The following is a 17915-nucleotide window of genomic DNA, read 5'->3' on the forward strand; positions in this document are numbered from 1 at the left end:
AGTCAGTTGGAACATCTGTAAGCCTATGCTCATCGAACGCATCAGATTCTTGCTTCGAGGAGTATCTAACCCTAGTGTCTGATGTCTCAGCCAATAGATTTCAATGCTGCCTGCAGTTATTAGCACAGTTTTTTTAGAGCATAACTAGCATGAACTACAAATGAGAGTCTGCAGAGTCTGCTATTCACAGGTAGAGCTGAGGGTGCGTGATGACAGCCAAAGTTGAATTTGGACTGAAACTTGCCCAAGCTGTCATGGTTGAGCTCATTTGAGTATGTCATCCCAATTAAAGAATCTGCTTAGGACCAGCTTCATCTATCATGTATTATTTGCACGGTAAGCAATCTGCATGCAGTTACAGCGAACACACTGTGCTGGGCAGCTCATGGCAATCATACCCATGGGTCAGGCAGGCACGAGTGATGGACGGCCATGACTACCTACAGGAAAGATGGCTAAACTGTGCCAACTGCAATTACACTGCTACTAGAGAGATGGTGAGCAATCAGAGGTAACACATCTGTAAATGCACATTAACTGATAGCAAAATAAGCCCAACACTCAGAAATAAAAACTGTTGCTACAGCTATTTTGACTAGTTGCTGAAAACAAGAGCATGTACACCTGCCTGCAATGCAGCCTGTTCCATCCCAGATATTCCCAGGGCTTTATAAATGCTGTGGCAAACTCTGGCAGCACTAGTTATTTCTAGGTATCATTAAAAATTGACACTGTTTGTCAAAAGCTTTCAAGATGCTCTCTTTGGGCAAGTGCTTGGCAAGTACCCTCTTGTAGACATCTCGTAATGAATTTTTACTACTGGCCTAGATATGTACTCCACCTGGAAGAACTAAGTGGCTCTAGTAAGCTTTCAGTCTAAGTTAAGTCTAAGTAAATCCTCCTTCAAACAAGCCCTGTGAAAATGTGGTAGGAGCTCAGATTGTCTCTTATTTTTGTTTCATGGTTCACCCAAAGAGAAAGAGACGGGCAGGATCAAACCTGATCTCTCACACAGGTTTCCATTGTGGCTGCATACCTCTCACTGCTCTTCCTTCCTGCAGCTCTGGCAGCGAAAGAATACATTATCCTACCCTCACATATTTTCCCATTACTTTTTATGGCCAGCATTTCTCATGATGACAGCTGCCTTCTTTCCAACCTGCACAGCTGGACCAGCCAAGAAATTTATCCAAAGGGAAGGAGGGCAGAGAAGAGGAGCGTAATGTCAGCAGCAGTCAAATATATTGTTACAAAACCCTCCTTTCCTGCTCTGGCCTCCATAACAGCTGGAGAAAACCTGGACATCTCAAAGTCACAAAGAAACATTTTTAGACAAGGAGAGATTTTGGGACCCTGCTCAGATCCAGCCATGAGGAGCATGGCTTTGAGGACGTGGCTCAGCAGGGGTTCACATGGGAGCACTGGATGGTTTGACAGAGCAGGCCTTGCTTTTTCAGATCAAATAGTTGACAAAAGAGGTTGTCCAAAGTGTGCTATTGTTTCATAGGAGAGTGCGCGATTTCTACAGCAACATGATGGAGAAAAAAAAAAGATAATTTCCCCTCCAGTTCAGTCACAGCCTTTGATAACCTGGCCCACAGTTTGAGTTTGCTGTCACATAGGCTAAGAGATCCTGAGATGCAGCACAAAGCAAGAAAGAACAGTGCAAGAAACTAGAAACAGGACCCAACATCAACTGTTTGTTGCAGTCCTCATTACCTTTACATCTTTATTGCAACACAGAAGAGATAATATTCAATTACCTTCCCCAATAGTATCAAATAGAGAAACTTTCCAAATATCTCTGCATACCTAGAAATAAAGCTAGTGAATGGGAGGCCAGCTCATTCCAGACCCATATTCAATGGGGGAGAGGCTCACAGGGCAAGGAAGCAGGACATAACAGTGGCAGGAAATTGGGGAGGAGTCCTAAAAGCACAGCTATGAGAGCAAGAGCTGTAAGAAGCTGTAACAATTCCTCCTCCTCTGGCTTGTTCTGCACAAGGCAACTCATTTCAGATATTGATAGCGTGGGAGGGATTCAGAGAAAAGCAACAAATTTTATCAGAGGTTTTGGGGGGATTAATATCCAAAAAGAGATTAAACCTGTTAAAAGCTTAGCTAAACCACCATTACAGAGACTGCACTAACATAGCTTAAACAGCTCCAAGAAAGATATTATTTATGTACAAGGGCTTCTCCAAAAGTAAAGTCCTCCTGGAGTGAACTGTATTGAAAAATAGTGTTTTGTAGCTGAGAATTTGCCCTACCAAATAGCATTACTGTGCTTTTTGTCATTTCCATGGAAACAAATAGGAGGTATTACTTTCGGAGCAAGCCAGGTATAATGGGGAGAGCTATGAGTGTATCATCTGAAATAGAGAGATGGTCCACTCTAACTGCCTAAAATCAAAACACCAACAATATATTTCCTACCTACAAGGTGAAGAAATCTTTGAATGAAAAATAAATGAAAGAACTTGGGTTGTTGATAATGGTCTGAAAGAAGCTTCTCAAAAGCAAGATTAGCAAAGGTAGGCTGTGGTTGTACCATAATAGTGCCAGCAGCTATGCCCAAGTGAGAGCTACTGCACAAGAAGCTGGTCAGGCAATTGGGCTCCGCTAGAAAGGCTCTGCAGTCCCAGGCAAGACCTCAAAGTCTCTTTGGTGATGCAAGGTGAGCACCAAACTCCCCCGTTTCTACACAGTGAGTTCCACGACAGCCTAAATAACACTCTGATACACACAGTCCATCTTCACTGCTGTACACTGGGCTATGACAGTAAAAGGGTCGTGTTATTACAGCCCAACAACAGCACTCTAAGAGCAGCAATGTTTGTTCCCATATTGCAATTACAGAGACACTCTCTGAGCACCCACTTTTTCCCAAATATGTCTAATTTTAATGAAGCCCAATGTTCTCTCCCAAACTGCAGCACCCAGAGCAAGGCAGGGGCTGTTTCTCCTCCGGTCCCCAAGAGAGACGAGGCCATGCAGGCATCATCTTGCTGAGAGCCACAGCTCTCCCGGCAGCCCCATCTCTGTGCTAGAAGCAGTGCAGTGCTGCTGAATGCTGTAGGCAAGGGGCCGCAGTGACACCCTCCAATTCTTCCACCTCGCTGTGCCGAGAGGCCTGGGGCTTTCTGGGTGTGCAGCCTCACCTCTCTCGCTCTCCTGCGAATCCACGTGTCCTGAGATGTACATATCTGGACAAATGGCCTTTCTCTTCTTAAAAAGGCAAAAGTCATCTTGCTCCCAGCATTACTGACACTTTGCAAACACATCCTCAAAACAACTTCTAATAACTCAAATCAGCAGCCAGTTAAGCCCAGAGGAGATTTGTGATTGCTGTAGAGCAGGTTATTTCAGTGCCCCAAACAGCCTTAAATAAATAAAAATATACAGACATGCAGAACTCCTCCATGAAGCTGCCTGCACTACCGCTGATGGCAACTTCCAGCATTGTTTACACGGCTATAAGGCCTGCAGCCACTCCATCTCTGGGTCACTCAGAGCCAAACGGGAGCCGTGAGTATTTTTTGCACTTAGATTGATCTAGGGGAATTAAAACACAGATGGTGTGCTGGTAACAGGTATTGGCACATTTATCTCCAGACAGCACTAGCTACCAAGGGAGAAAGGAAAGCGTTTCTTGGTGCAAGGTGCCAGTTTCCCAGGGGCAATCATGTAAAGAGAAAACAACCACGCTTCCTTTGCTATGAGCTCTGGGCAATGAGAACACCTTTTCTGCAAGTTCATGCATCTGTGCAAAGCCATCAGAATAGCACCCATGGGTGCCAAACAGAGCCCTGTGCACATCATCCTCCGTGCAAATGAGCAGGAGGTTGTTTTTCCCAGGGTAGTACAGATGTGTCACCAAGAAAGCACAACCCTGCAGTGCTCAGACACTGACAGAGATCAGTAGAGGCTGAAATCTCATGAGAAATTCTCTGCCTCTCCTGCAGAATGAGGGGGAAAGCAGATGCTTTCATCCTGCTTGATGCATCATATGGGCAACCTATGTTGCTCAGTCTGCTGGCCCTGATTCATCAAACAGGGCATGCTCCACAGCAGCCCAACCTGCAATTTCTCCACAAATGCTCCCATTGATAACCCCAGCAGCCGAGTGGCAACCCTTGTGCTCCATCAGACAGCTGCTCTGCCCTGAAGCCATGCACTCCAGGAAACCTTGGCTGCTTACGTGGTGCTTTGAAAGCTGCAGGAGGCAGTGGGCAGAGACCCCAGAACCTCTCCAGGAGGAAGGCATGGATGCTAACATGATGCCAAGTCATCTCCCGGCTCCCCTTTATCTGGTGGTCCACGTAATGCAGAAGTTTGTGATGCACACCTCTGTCTAACTAAAGGTGTGCATCACCTTTAGTTGGGAGGGGAGGATTCAAGAGGGCAGAGTACAATGAATTTAGCCACAACATTGAGACTTAACTCAATGCCTTTTGCACAAAGTGCTGCTAGTCTAAGACGTGCCCACTGATGGCACCTATGCTCACAACTCAGCCCTAACGTGTGGGGAAGTTGCTGTTTTTCTTGCTCCTGATTTACTGCTGATGTGCTCCAAAGGCCACAGCATCAGCAGTCAGGGCCACGCTGTGAAGTGGCAGTGGGTTCTCTTCCAAACTTCCGAACAATGATCAATCTGTGGTCTCATTTGGGCCCATCTCCTGGGAGCCACTGGGGATGCCCCATGGCTGCTACAAGAAAGAATAGAGCAGACTGAAATACAGGAGCAGTCTGTGAGGAATTGCGGTTTTTTGGATACAAAATAGTGTAAATTTTCCAATTCTTTCATGCAATTTCCTAAATTCACTTAATTTTTAATTAATCTTTTAAACACCAAAATGTGACTCAAAACACCTTACCAAAAAAGGACCAAACAAGAAAATCAATTAGTTATGTTCTGAGGTACCTTCCTCTATACAGCTCTCGTATACTTTTCAGGATAATTAGTTCCCTTTCCAAATGCTAACCCTTTCCCAGTTGCTAGGAGGGTTGCTGTTTGGAGGCTGCAAGGACAGAACCACACTGACATGTTTTTCTTCCTCCCCATTATTCTTTTTAGAAGCAACAAACGTGCTGATATCCCTGCTCTACACCTTCAGAGTGCCTATTCAGAACTCTTCTTACCATAACGGTCTTGTCAAATTAATTCATCATTAAGGACAGATTTTTTTTCCCTTGCCACTGTGCGTTAATTAGCAAAAGGGTTGCCATGGGAACCCAGCAACACTAGTTAACACCACATAATTTACCATCTTGGCAAAATGTGGACTAGAGCTCTGCAACAGGTGAAATAGCAGGCACCGTGCCTGGCGCACACACACTAAAGCCAGGTTTGCTCCTTGGGTGAAGGCTTCGGCTTCTCTTTAGACAAAATAAGGGTTGCAAAAACTTTAAGATTTGGCCATTAGGACTAATTAGTTGTTCTGCACATAAGCCTGCCGGCAGGTTCCCATTCTGCAGACATTTTTGGACCCAGCTAGGAGCCCAATGGAAGCTGCTCTAAACCTGTCTGATGCTCAGAAAGCATCTCCTGGCCTGCAGCCCACATTTTCAGTGAGCACCCAATACCTATTCATCCTTCCATCTTCTGGCTGAAGTTCTCCTCCCTGCGGGTGTCTGTCCTGAGAGCTCTTGTCAGCCTCCCGTCACACACAGCTCCTCCATTCCCCTGATTGCCCTTGTCCCTGTTCCAGTTTGAATTCATTTTGCTGAATATTTGCAATCAAACGGGCTACTCTATTCCAAGCGAGGTTGCACCACTGTCTGGCACAGCAGCATTAATCTCTACTAGAAATTCATCTCCTAATACACCCTTGGATCGTACCTTGAGTTTTTATGGCCATCTCACCCTGTTAGCTCATTGTCAGTCTTTGATCACCCTGACACAGCTCAGGCTTCCTCCCGCCAGCACAACACAAGGCTGCTGCAGGAACTGCTCTCCCTGTGAGCCACACACCGCTGTCTGCTGGTGCATGCAGCTGCAACCCTCTCATCTCTTCTCTGGTTATTTGGTTACCCTGGTAATGCTCGGTATTGTCCTCTGCTAATGCAAGAACAGAAAAACTCAAAAGCTTAAATCACTCTAAGTAGTCAGAATTCATTATCTGGGTAAAAGATTAGCACCAAACTAACAAATCATTTTTTCAAAAGAGGAAAAAAATCACAGCATCCCCCAGCAAACAAAACATGAAATAAAAGCAAAAGGGATTTGTCTGCACATCACTAAGCCAGCTCCTAAGGAATGCAAGACCAGGCACCTAGCAGCAGGTCACCTCAGCATGCCAGACCAAGGCCATTTTCCCCTCGTGTGCTCATTGGGAGAGAAGTCATTTTGGCTATTACAACCTCTAAAACACCAGAGGCCAAATGCTCTGAGCTGCCGCACTGAATGCACCGTGCAGAGCGCAGCCGCACACACACGTGTTTTGCAAGGAAGGAGGTAGCCAGATATTTGTTGCTTGGTTTTGGTTTGTTTGGTTGTTTTTCCTTTCTGCCATCTTTCACTGTGAAGATGCACATCAATCCCACCTCCACATACCTCCTCCTGCTCCAGGCCAGGACTTGCTCCCAAAGTAATCCATCCACAGATCATTCTTCCCATCTTGAATAAGAATTATTCATATAATAATAAGAATTATTGTGCTTAGGGAAAGATGGAAACATTTTCTATACTTCAAAACATTTTCTGCCATTCTCACCAAGCCCAAATCACTCCTGAATATACTCTCCAAATAAATATTTGTGGTTCACATTGCAGGCATCAGAAATATTTTTTTCAGGCTGATGTTTCTGCACTGATATATGCTTTCCTGTTAAATAGCTCAGTATCTCTGAAAGGCATAAACATGGCAAGGAGCAGAAATGCTGAAACAAGGTTGGTTTCCAAAGCCCCTGACAGCCTGAAGTGAGAAAGACTTAGGATCTGGAAAGACAACCTTTTGTCAGAAGAGAGTCCATGGGATATCCCAAGACCCAGCGCTGGCACACAACGGTCTGTCTCAGGACACAAGAACACTGTGTGGTTAAAGCAGAGATCTTTCCCCCAGCAGAGGACACTGAGCTGATTTTATATTAATGAAGGATCAAGGTCAGTACACCCCCATCAAGCTCAAACCAAAGCAGGTCAAAAGCTGCTTCCTGAATTAATGGTTACTGGTCCAGTTTCAAGCAGACAGGAATCCAGAAGTCACCAGCAGAGTTAGGAAATCAATGCCAAAATGTCAGATTTCCCAATTTCCAACAGGTTTATTTTTGGCTTATCCAAGTGTGAATGAGACCAGGACTGAGTCCTCTAATCCCAGGGTAGGACTGGGTTACCTATTCCTGCAGGATTTTTGCTAAGGGGAATGATATCAAGGAGAGACCAAGAATTAAGGGAAAAGAAGGCGGTAGTCAACCCATCCAAATTTGAGAAATGGTATGTTTACATCTAGCTAATTCCCAGACATTTCCGAGGCATCCAAGCCAAATTTGATTCCTCTTTTACCCATAATAAAATAGAAGACATGTGCAATATTCCACAATGAAAAAGATACTAGCAATAAATGATAAACACGCACACACTTCAGTGTACAGAGTTGCACTACAAACCTTACACACTGCCGTGCAAACAGATGAAGGTTAAAGCAGAAGAACAGAACTTGAAAAGGAAAGCAGAAGATAGAGGGTCCTTCAATTGCAATTCAACAGTCATGTGGATCGAGTGCTGTGACACAGACACAGCTTTTTAGCTTCTTGACCAGGATTTGAGGATCTGCATCCAAAGAGAAATCCTCTCTCCTTGCATAACCCACCAAAGAGCTGTTTTGTATGAGCATTTCTGCTTTCAGATCAGTCTGGGCAATTGCAGACTTGGAATACAGTCAAATGGGGAAAAGCGCTGCTTGCATTCTCTTCTAGAGAAATGGTTTTGCTCGTGTGGCTAACCTGAAAACACGCAGCACCACCAATCCAACCAGCACACAGAGGTGAGGAATATACCAGGGGAGAGTGCACCAACACAGGTGAAGGTAACAGCACAGCAAAAGCAGCCACAAGCCCCACATAACGTTACTTCAGTCCTTCCCAGCATCATCTTAACGACTATTTCTGCCCTTTGTAGTTTTATGCCTATCAACTCAGAATGCATGCACTGCACATCTCCTGGATAAGAGACACAGCACCCCCTGATCCTTCTGCCAGGATTTCAACCCTCTTTTCTCTGGCCAGACTGTGTGCTGTGCCCCTCTGTTCTGCCCCCAGAGAGGCAGAAGGAAAGCACAGACGTGATGCCCCCCAAACTCAGAGCCGCACATCAGCCGCGTGCTGGCAGCTCTGCAGCTCAGACACCTCCTGATGTCCTCTCTCTGCTCAGTGCTCTTCCTACAAGCCTTTTATCTGGCAGCTTTAATTTAAGCACTGCCTTGCATGCAGAGGATGTAGTACTCTTATTGACAGAGCTTTATTGGGAAGCATAGATTTATACTTGCATGCAAATCATTCAAGCATACAGAAACTTTGTTCAGAGGCAGCTGAGAGCTTGCCATGTAACACTGCTCTGGAAACGTCTTTGCAAAGGATCTAAATCAACTAGCGCCAACCCCTCCACACTACTGGCACCAAGAAGTTTAGTTCTATGCCAGTTTCACCATGGTGAAAATACAAAATAGCGTATCCACCCCAAAATCCTACAGTCCAAAAGCACGGGTGGGTTACAGGGCCACACTGGCTCGTGTTTTCCTCCCTCTGGCCCTGATAACTTTCTGTTCTACTTGTTCAGAGCACAGTGGCTAGAAAAGGGCTGGAGAACATTCAGATGTTCTGCTGGGTGAACACTTCAAAGCACTTAACAGCATCTCATCCTAAATTCCTTGCTTTGACCAGAATTCCTTTCCTTAATTTAACAGCATGCATCTATCTGCAGAAATTAAACTTGTCACAACACAGCCTCCTCCAGCCTGAGATGCTGTGTTCACACTGCAGATCCAGTGCAGCTGGGCTTAGGAGCACAGAATGAGCCTAAGAAGGCTAAGGAAAACTAAAGAAATCAAAAAAAAAAAAAAAGAAGAAAAATGAAAACAGGATTGCCTGAGCTGTGCAAAGAGGAAAGCAGCTACTGCCCATGGAGACAACTACTGAGCACATGCAAATCCTTCCACTGCAGTGCCCCAGGCAGTATTAATAACAGGGGTTTTAAATTACTGTTATCTCAGCCATCTCCTTTTTATTCTGTGCCTTGTACGATGGAGATTTCTTTGTCATTTTTCAATTCTGCCGCTTGATACCTTCAAGATGACAACCTGTGCAGACAAGGCAGCAGACCCACCAGCTGCAGGGCTGCTGCGCTGAGTTAGCCTCTGCTTCCCAACCTCAGTGCTGGAAAATAAGAGCAGACTGAACAGGGCCCAGGAGAGATTTTGTACAGAAAACCGTGGGCAGCCAATACCTCAGGGTAATTCTTCAACTGAAACCTGAAGGGAGTTTCCTCCTTCATTGCTTTTTTGGATTTTGAGTTTGCTTTTTTGTTTGCTTTTTGGTTTGGTTTTTTTTGCTGTCCTGCATGAAATTCTCTTCCCATCAGTGGTACCTCTGGCAAATGGGTACCTGAGGTTTCTCTGTGGTTTTCAGCTTCTTTTGCTTTTATTTCTAAACATGCATAGTAAAGATTTATTTTTTACCTGTGAGTGCATACGGAGGCACGTGTGTGCGTGCACATTGCTTCTGAAAGCCCTCAAGTGCAGTAAAGTCTTACATGCATAGGACAACCGTAATTAATTGGCAACAATCCATTTGCTATTGAAGAGTTTTAGAAAGAAGAATGTAGAAGATTAAAAAGAAAAAAAAAAAAAAAACAACAAAGAAAAGGATACACACATATCCACACATCCAGGCCCACCCTGTCATCAAGCTCCAACACCTCAGCTGCTTTCTCTTACGACGTTAAGGGCACCACAGGGCAACCAGCTTCTTCTCTGCAGCAACTACAGACACCAACCACAAGCCAGACGCTCAGGCATTGGTGCAGCCTGCTAACTGCATCAGCAACATAACCCACAGCACACCAAGCTTCAATGGAGGAGGAAGGACAAGGGCAGGAGATGTGGTGGCAGCCGGTTTGGTTGCCTGCCAAAGATGTCAGCATCGCCGTGGCTCTGCCGTGAGCTTGCATCCGCCGCCAGAGAGGAACAGAGAGCATCTTCATTAGGGCTAATTGCAGTTTAGGTTCAATCTTTCCCACTCTCCATCACCGATGTGATGTCAGTGTGTTTTGCCACACTCCAAGCGGAAGAGCTGCTCTCCTGCCTGCTTGACCTCCTTCTCCCCAGAGCAATACAGTGAGATTTTTCTTGGTAGTGTTTTGCTTTCCAACACAGATAACCTCATGTGCATAGGAGCAGCCCACAGGGACAATCCAACATCCTGGGGTTGTGCTACTGCCTCTAGAGCACGAGAATAAATCCCAAGGCAAGTGTGGGTGAGCTAAACCCTTGGTATAGAAAGACAGTGGGTTTTCAATATTAGCAGCATTCCCTTTAGCCTCACAGCTCCTGCTCTCTCAAGAAAGCAATTCTGCCCTAAACAAGCTTCAGAAAATCACTTATTTTGACTCTTGCCTTCCCAAAACCTTGACAAAAGGATCCCAGCTGTCAGGAGAGGATATTATTTTAACTTAGAGGTACTGTGAACAGTGCAGCTGTTTCCTAGCTGTACCTCTGTGCAGGCATCCTCATGGTGTTACTGAGAACACTGCTGCCCAGCCAAGAAGCTGTGGCTACGGGATACCCATGTGCTAGATGGGAGCTGGGTATCACTCTCCATTCCTACATGCATCAACATATCTTAGGAGTTTCTTTGATTTAAACATGCTCTTGTCCCAAGTAGTCAGTGCTAGAGGTTAAAAGCTGCCTTTCCTCTAGCTTTGCAAGGGACTGGCCTCAAGGGTAGAGGATCTGGGGGAAGAAAGCAGTGCAGTAATTAATTCCTAGTCAGCTGGCAGGCCTAACTCATCAATAAGAAAAGATTAAAAACAGGAAAGTGCTATATGCCCCTAAAGAAACCCACCATCTGCACTCACTAGCGAAGAATTATTAATCAGTAAGATAAATAAAAGACTGCAAACTTCCATAACATACTGTTCTCTAGTCCCTCAAAAACCTAGGTTACCAGGTGAGGAAAAACAGCAGTGCTACAGAATTCTGATGAGCACAATTTCTTATCTTATCTTAACTGGAAGGACACATTGGTCCTTCCAATTTCAAAAATACAGCATTCAAAAATCCAGCTACAGACATCTCTGCTGCTGGGCTCCAGGTTTGCAGCTCAGACACTGTGGTTTGGATCTCCTCTCTAGGTCGAGCCCAAGCACACAGGTACCCCTGCACTGTCAGACACCACCACCTGGAGGGCCTCCCCTCCATCCACAGGGTCTTGGTATTCCCTGAAATTTCCATACAACAATTTACCTTGTTAGAATGGCCACAAACAACCTTGAAACAATGCAAAGCAGGACAATTTCTGACTTTCCGAATCCTGCTGTCAGAACGTTTTGCTTTATTATTCCAGCCATGGGTAAACAGTTCTGATAAAACATCTGTCTCAAACCAGTCCCTAACACCCGTGGATTAAACTCACCTTTTTTTTTTTAGGAACTAAAAGGTTCACTTACACTATTACTGACATCACTATAGACAGAAAAGAAATGGAAGAGCTGGAGCACCAAAAAGGCAGCTTTTCTTGTTAAACTGGCCTCAATTTCTCAATATCCATTATGGAGGTCACACTTCTATGCTGCTAAGAAAATGGAAGAAGTCTCTGAAACCTGTGAGTTTAATAAGGAATGCTGTATGGCCTCAAATACTTTACCAGAGTATTATGAGTTTCAGTTTTATAGGTCCAAACCACTAAACAAAAAGTGTTTCTTCCAGATTTTCAAGTCACAGTTTGTGGAAGGCCAGACCTGGGAAGCAGCAAAGCCCTGCCGCCAGCTTTGGTCCCAGACCCACCACCAAACACCCGCCAGCTGCCAGGCTGGTCTTCTTCCCACGAGCAGCATTTCACTCTTTCCTGCATTAACTCTGCACATCTACTCTTCTCTACTTTCCTAAGCAAATCCCATTCTTGAGGCACAACTCTTACCAAAAAGCAAAAACATCCCATCAAAAGGCTCTTCACACTTAATGGCGCCAAATGACAAACCTTATGACATATCACACCGTCCCCTTCCCCTTTCCTTGATATTTCCCACAGATCTCTCACACACATGTAGGTGTGCATCTCCCCATGGAGCATGCCCTGAATGGATCGACAAGGCTCATCCCTCCATGATTCCCCCTCTTTCTGCTCACACAGACATGCTGTTGTTTCACTGACAGATTTAAGCCCTGTAGCACACATTGAAGTATCAGAGCAGCAGCAGCACAAGGTTACACCACACTGATTCACCAGGAGGTGCAATGGGCAAATCTCTTGGGCTTGACACAGCTCGGTCCTTGGCCTTGACAACAGCATTTTCCAACAGGGATGTGAATTATGGCACTGTGCTGGCGATGTAGGTTCTGTCAGGTGGACGAAGTAGCAGCATTATTTGGGGTCAAACAGCAGCACTTTCCAGACACCAGCACCAGGACTGGATTTACACTCTTCATCTATTGTATATTAAGGGCTGTAAAATTTCCTCTCTTTTCTTTCCCTGCTGTCCTTCCCTTACAGATTAATTTTATTAACAATTCTTTTTACTGTTGCTATAAAATCACATTCCACATTTGGATCCCTTTTAAGAGGGCAAATTTCAACATTGATCTTATTACCTCAGGGTGGCTCTCCAAGCACACTGAGCTCCCTTACAGCATCTTGCTGGGCACGTTGCCTCTCTTTGTCCCCCCAAAGGCAGACGAGCCAAAAACAGAACCAGCCAAGCCATGAAGCATCACAGCTGCTTCCTATAAGGTGCATGTATTGCATATTAGTACTCCTAAAATGTATTCAAGGATGTTGAGGACCCAGAGCTTCCAGGTCCCACAGGTTAGCTCATATCAGCCATGGACAGAACTAACCACATGCTGGCTTGTTTTTTTTATGATTTACACTTCACTTTTCCCACTCACGTTTCCACAAATAAAAATCAATGTCTTATTTTGCTCTGAATGACAGTGCTACAGTTCAGCGAATTAACAAAATCCCTCACTGGCTCTGTATGTTCATTTCTCCCTCTCCTTTCTATGAAGGAAAACATCAAATCCTCAGACCTTCGATTTGTACCTCTCAGAAGCAGTCAGACAGTTTAGGAGCAGTTTCTCCCACTAACCAGGCAGCTCTATACACGACCCTGATCTCATTTCATTTCCTGTTCCATCATAGCTGCAAACTAAACTGCCAGGCTGACTCCCAGCACAGCCTAGATTTCAAGCAGCAAGGCCAAATCTCTGCTGCCTAGGATTGAAACTGCTAAGAGTGCTATCAGATCCCCTGGGCCTGATCCTTATCAGTGCCGAGCCACAACAGCGCGCAGAGGCTCAGCCTGGGCAGCGAGCCCTGAGCTCACCCAGAGCTACCGAGAGCCCAGCTAAGGGGCTTAGGAGGTATGAGCCACTGCAGCATCACACACTGCATTCATTCGAGATAAACGTGGTTGCACAGGCCAGCTGTGAGCCCCAGCGCTGCTAACTGTGCACTACTCTGTAACTACTTATTTCTCCACCCACAGTAAAGGCATCGTGTCTTTTTGCTTTCTTTGATCATCTGCTCTATTCTATTCCTCTCCTTCGTGCTTGCTAGCAGGCTGCACACAGCTGTATGTCTCTAACAGGACATATTAATGACTTTGATGGAGCCTCTGAAGGCAGCCAAGGCCAAGAGGATGGTTTACAGCACACAAAAGAGACTGTGCGGGTGGCATGGGGCTGTGTGGCACAGCCCTGGTCTGCAGGCAGCCCTGCCAAGGAACAGGAGCCAGCAGCAGTCATAACACCACTGCCTCCACCCCATGCCATAGCTCTGCCTGAGAAGTCCATCCCCTAGAGATAATTTTCTATGAATAAAATGCTTTTTTTCATGCTTTCCCAGTGCTCCACATAGCTAAGGTGGTGCATATTTTCTCCAAACTGCATGTGCACACTGCTGAATGCTTAGCATCTTACCCTCTTCTTCCTCTCCGAATTTTTCCTACCTTGCCTCAGCCAGTCATGCAGGGAGAAATTTTAGTCTGAGCCTCATTAGTATAAGGTATAAAAATAGAAGTACATTATCTCCTGTATTTCTCTCCATTGATTCATCAGCTGCATAAAGGTACAATAATTAAATGTTTGTCGAGTGAAAAAAAGCCACGCACAGGAGAAACCGTTTTTGTTCTTTTCTTGAACCCGAGCAGAAATTGAGGGGTTCCTGTGATACACAGCCTGTGCCCTCCCCCACTCTGCATGGCTATAAAAATGCCTGATGATGATACCTCCCTCTTTCCCTCCTCCTCAGATCAAAAATAAACACACGATGGAGACTTCAGGAGAAGCTGGCAAAATGTCTCTGCTGCAAAGCACATACACTCAGCAAATCCCCTTCAAAACCTTTCCCCAGATCTCCCTGAATCCTGCCTGGCAGTGCTGCCAGCACCTCCAAAACCCTGCCAGAGTCAGGAGAGCCAGCTGAGCCGGCACGCGTCTGCACAGACCAAGGTCAGCATGGGAGATGCTCACAAAACATTAGTGAGTTGACTTGATCCTTCATCAAAATACTTTTTGCTTTTCCTTCCTAACACTTCACTGCCCACGACATGGCAGGCTGAGCCGATGTGACAAACTGTCGAAACACATCTTTTTTTAAAAGAAAAAATTAAACCTAGACTTTAAAGGTAAAACTGGCCCTACTGAGTCTCTCTATATCGCACATGACACTCCTGCTGGAAAAACCATGGGCTCCGAGAGCAGTTTGCTGGGAAAAGGCTCTCGAACTGGTTAGAGCTGTAGTCCGCAGCAGTAGGATTTGGCTGGGCTTGGCTTTGCATCCTTTTAGCTCACATTAACTGCAGAAGTAACTGCAGAAGTACCAAAGAACCCGGCCATTTTGCAATGCCCAGACGAAAGCCTGTGGTAAAATGCTGTTGATTCCAGGAAGTAATGAGCAAACCATACCTCAGTCGTTCTGCTGCACTGCCGACAATATCTGCTGTCAAAGAAAAAGGACCCCAACCCCCACCATTCCTAAGTCTCTGCATTCATGCCTCGTACTTTATTACTGCTGTTGTATTAGTAATGACCTATTTACCACCAGGCGATTGAGGGTGTCAAATCCAAAGGGCCTTTGTGCTCCCCGGAGGAGTGTGAGATTGCTATTGATGAGTTTAGTGGCTTGATGTAACGGAAATGAGTTTAATGCTACTGGCGCTGCTTTCGGATAAAGGCCGGGTTTTTTTATAGAGCCTTCATAGCAACAATAAAATACCACCGGTCTGAGTCAGAGCGGGCAGGCAGCTCCCTGTTAACCTGTAAGCAGCACAGGTCTCTGTACACGCAACAACCACAGACGTGAGAAACTACGTAAGATGATGTGTCCAAACTCCAAGGCAGTAATGCATCTAACATTTGGCTCTCCGAAGCTGCACAGATTCCTGCACACAGAAAGGGTCTCCCATGCACTGCTCTGTGTGCGCCGTCACATACCCACACAACCATGATATTCCGTGCAGAAGCGTGCATACGACTGCTGATGTGTGGGGTGTAAATCTAAGTCTTGTTGCACATTAGGTGCATTTGAGAGCATGCAACAGCCAACAACTACTCTGTATTATCTGCTTTTGACTACATCAGGTGGTAAAAAAAATAGGCTTCTCTTAAAACTGAACAGGTAATGAGTCCACTTTACAATGCCTTGGGAGTAGGCAAACGTCCAGCTGTATTCATTAATGCAAACTCCCAAGAGATCACATCTTTATCTTCTTCTCCAGAAACTGGCTGCACACTTACTTCAAAATAATTATCCAGAAAGTGGATAGGTTTAAGCTATTGATTCCTGATTTCAATATCTGATATCTAAGATGAAAACCTAAGATCTGCGACAGCAGGAAGAATCTTGCGACCTTCTAGCAGACAGGAAAGCTCAAAAGCTAAACCTTAGTCAGCCAAGAATCTAGTTCATGGTTCCCAAGGTCCTGGGCTCATTTCCAAGCTCCCAGAATCTCTTCCCAGCGTTCTCCCCTCAATAAATCCATCAGGATTAGCAAGAATCCTGGGGTTTCAGCTCACAGTTTAAAATGTTACTATATGTTAAAGTGTTACTGTACATAAAGAAAACAAGGGGGGAAGTCTGTCCAGTATCTGTGGTAGGGAGAGTTTATTGACCAGTAGTACCGAATGGGACAGAAATATCAAAGAATTAGGGTGGCTATATTATATATATATATATATAAAAAAATTATATATTGTGTGTGGGTGGGTGGGTGGTTGAAGAACCTGATGAATACAGGAGCCTTTTTTAAAACAAGAATCTTAGGCTGTTGGACTCAGATAAGCCTCCATTGCCCTGCTTCTCCAACACAGGTCAGCTAACCAAACACAGCTTGTGCTTTCTAAGGTCACCCATAAATCCAGGAGACTTCTGACTACACTGAAGAGATCAGGAAGGTTTGGAACAGGCTGTTGAGCTGCCAAGAGAAATCCTTTTCTTACAGCCAAATCAACCTCTATGAATCTTCCACAAGCAGTAATCAAAACACTGACTTCAGCCTATGAAATGTCTCATTTCTTTCTTGCCTTAGGTCTGCTGCCAAAACCAAGACCTATTCACGGTATTATCTCTTAGCACCTATATCCCACATTGGCTGAACCACTAAAGCAAAGCTTGGACTCTTCCTTAACCAGTCATTTTGGGTTTACTCAGCACTAGTGGAAGCAGGACCCCATAGTCAGCAACGGATGGGACTGATAGGCACATGCAAGCCTCCAGTGTTCAGCTTTCTAACACTAACTGGCAAATCCTACCGTCTGCTGGAGCTTGAATCCACTCCAGGTAATAATAATAAAACACTCCCTTCATCTCTGCTCCAGTGTTACCAACGGCTCATTTCCAGAGCCTTCTCCTTGTGAATCCATCTGTCTTTGGGAGCTCTGTTCCTCCTCTCTGTAGTTACCATTAGAATAAACTTCATTCTGTGCAAATCCTGCTGGTGCTGCCCATTCATTAAGCATTGCTGCCCAGAGCTGCCTGTATGCAATTCAAGGGGCTGTATGGTCAGAAAACCATATTTGAATCATCTGTTCTGCTTCAGGCCAACAGAAGATAGTCCCCTTGAGTACCTGTTCTCAGTATTTTCTCCAGCCTAATCACCCCTGTCCCATGTGAAACACATCAGTTATCTTCCAGAAATGCAAACCCATGCCCTAATAGGTTCTGTTTTCTGCACATCCTAAATTCCCATTTCCAGTCCCAGTATTCACTTCATAACACCACTCCTCTGTAATCATTTTACCTCCTGCATCATATCCTTCTCCCTCTTTTATCTGCATTTTCTTTATTTGCAAAAGCCTACACATATTCTCTTGCCTCGCCTCCTCCTCAGCTTGTGGGTGCTTTCTCTGTGCTGCCATCTCTCCAGATTTGCAGTGAAGGTACTGCAAACCTTCTCCCCATTTCACTCCATTGCTCTGAGACAGTACTTAAAACACAAATGCATTTATTACCCAGTCAGAAAGAAACAAGGGCTAGACACTGCATCCATCACTAATATGAAAACTCTCATAGGCTGAACCATGCTGGGCTGTCCCATACGGGAAATTTCCTCCATGCCTGCGGGGGGAGGTCAGCACAATTCCTAGTAAGTAACATCATGAAGCACCATAAGCCCCCAGATGGGGCAGAATGGAAACAGACACATTTCTGGTAAGGCCAGTCCTGGAGAGATGAGGCAGGGGAACACGCTTGGAGTGAGGTCA

General features: G+C 45.3%; 1 protein-coding gene across 10 annotated transcripts in view; it reads right to left on the reverse strand.

Moving 5' to 3' along the window:
* ARHGEF9 (Cdc42 guanine nucleotide exchange factor 9) overlaps positions 1 to 17915 on the reverse strand; it is a 192561-nt gene that overhangs the window by 77393 nt on the left and 97253 nt on the right. The window lies entirely within an intron of this gene.

Source organism: Tympanuchus pallidicinctus, unplaced genomic scaffold, assembly GCF_026119805.1.
Source record: "Tympanuchus pallidicinctus isolate F22 unplaced genomic scaffold, pur_lepc_1.0 scaffold13, whole genome shotgun sequence".
NCBI lineage: Eukaryota > Metazoa > Chordata > Aves > Galliformes > Phasianidae > Tympanuchus > Tympanuchus pallidicinctus.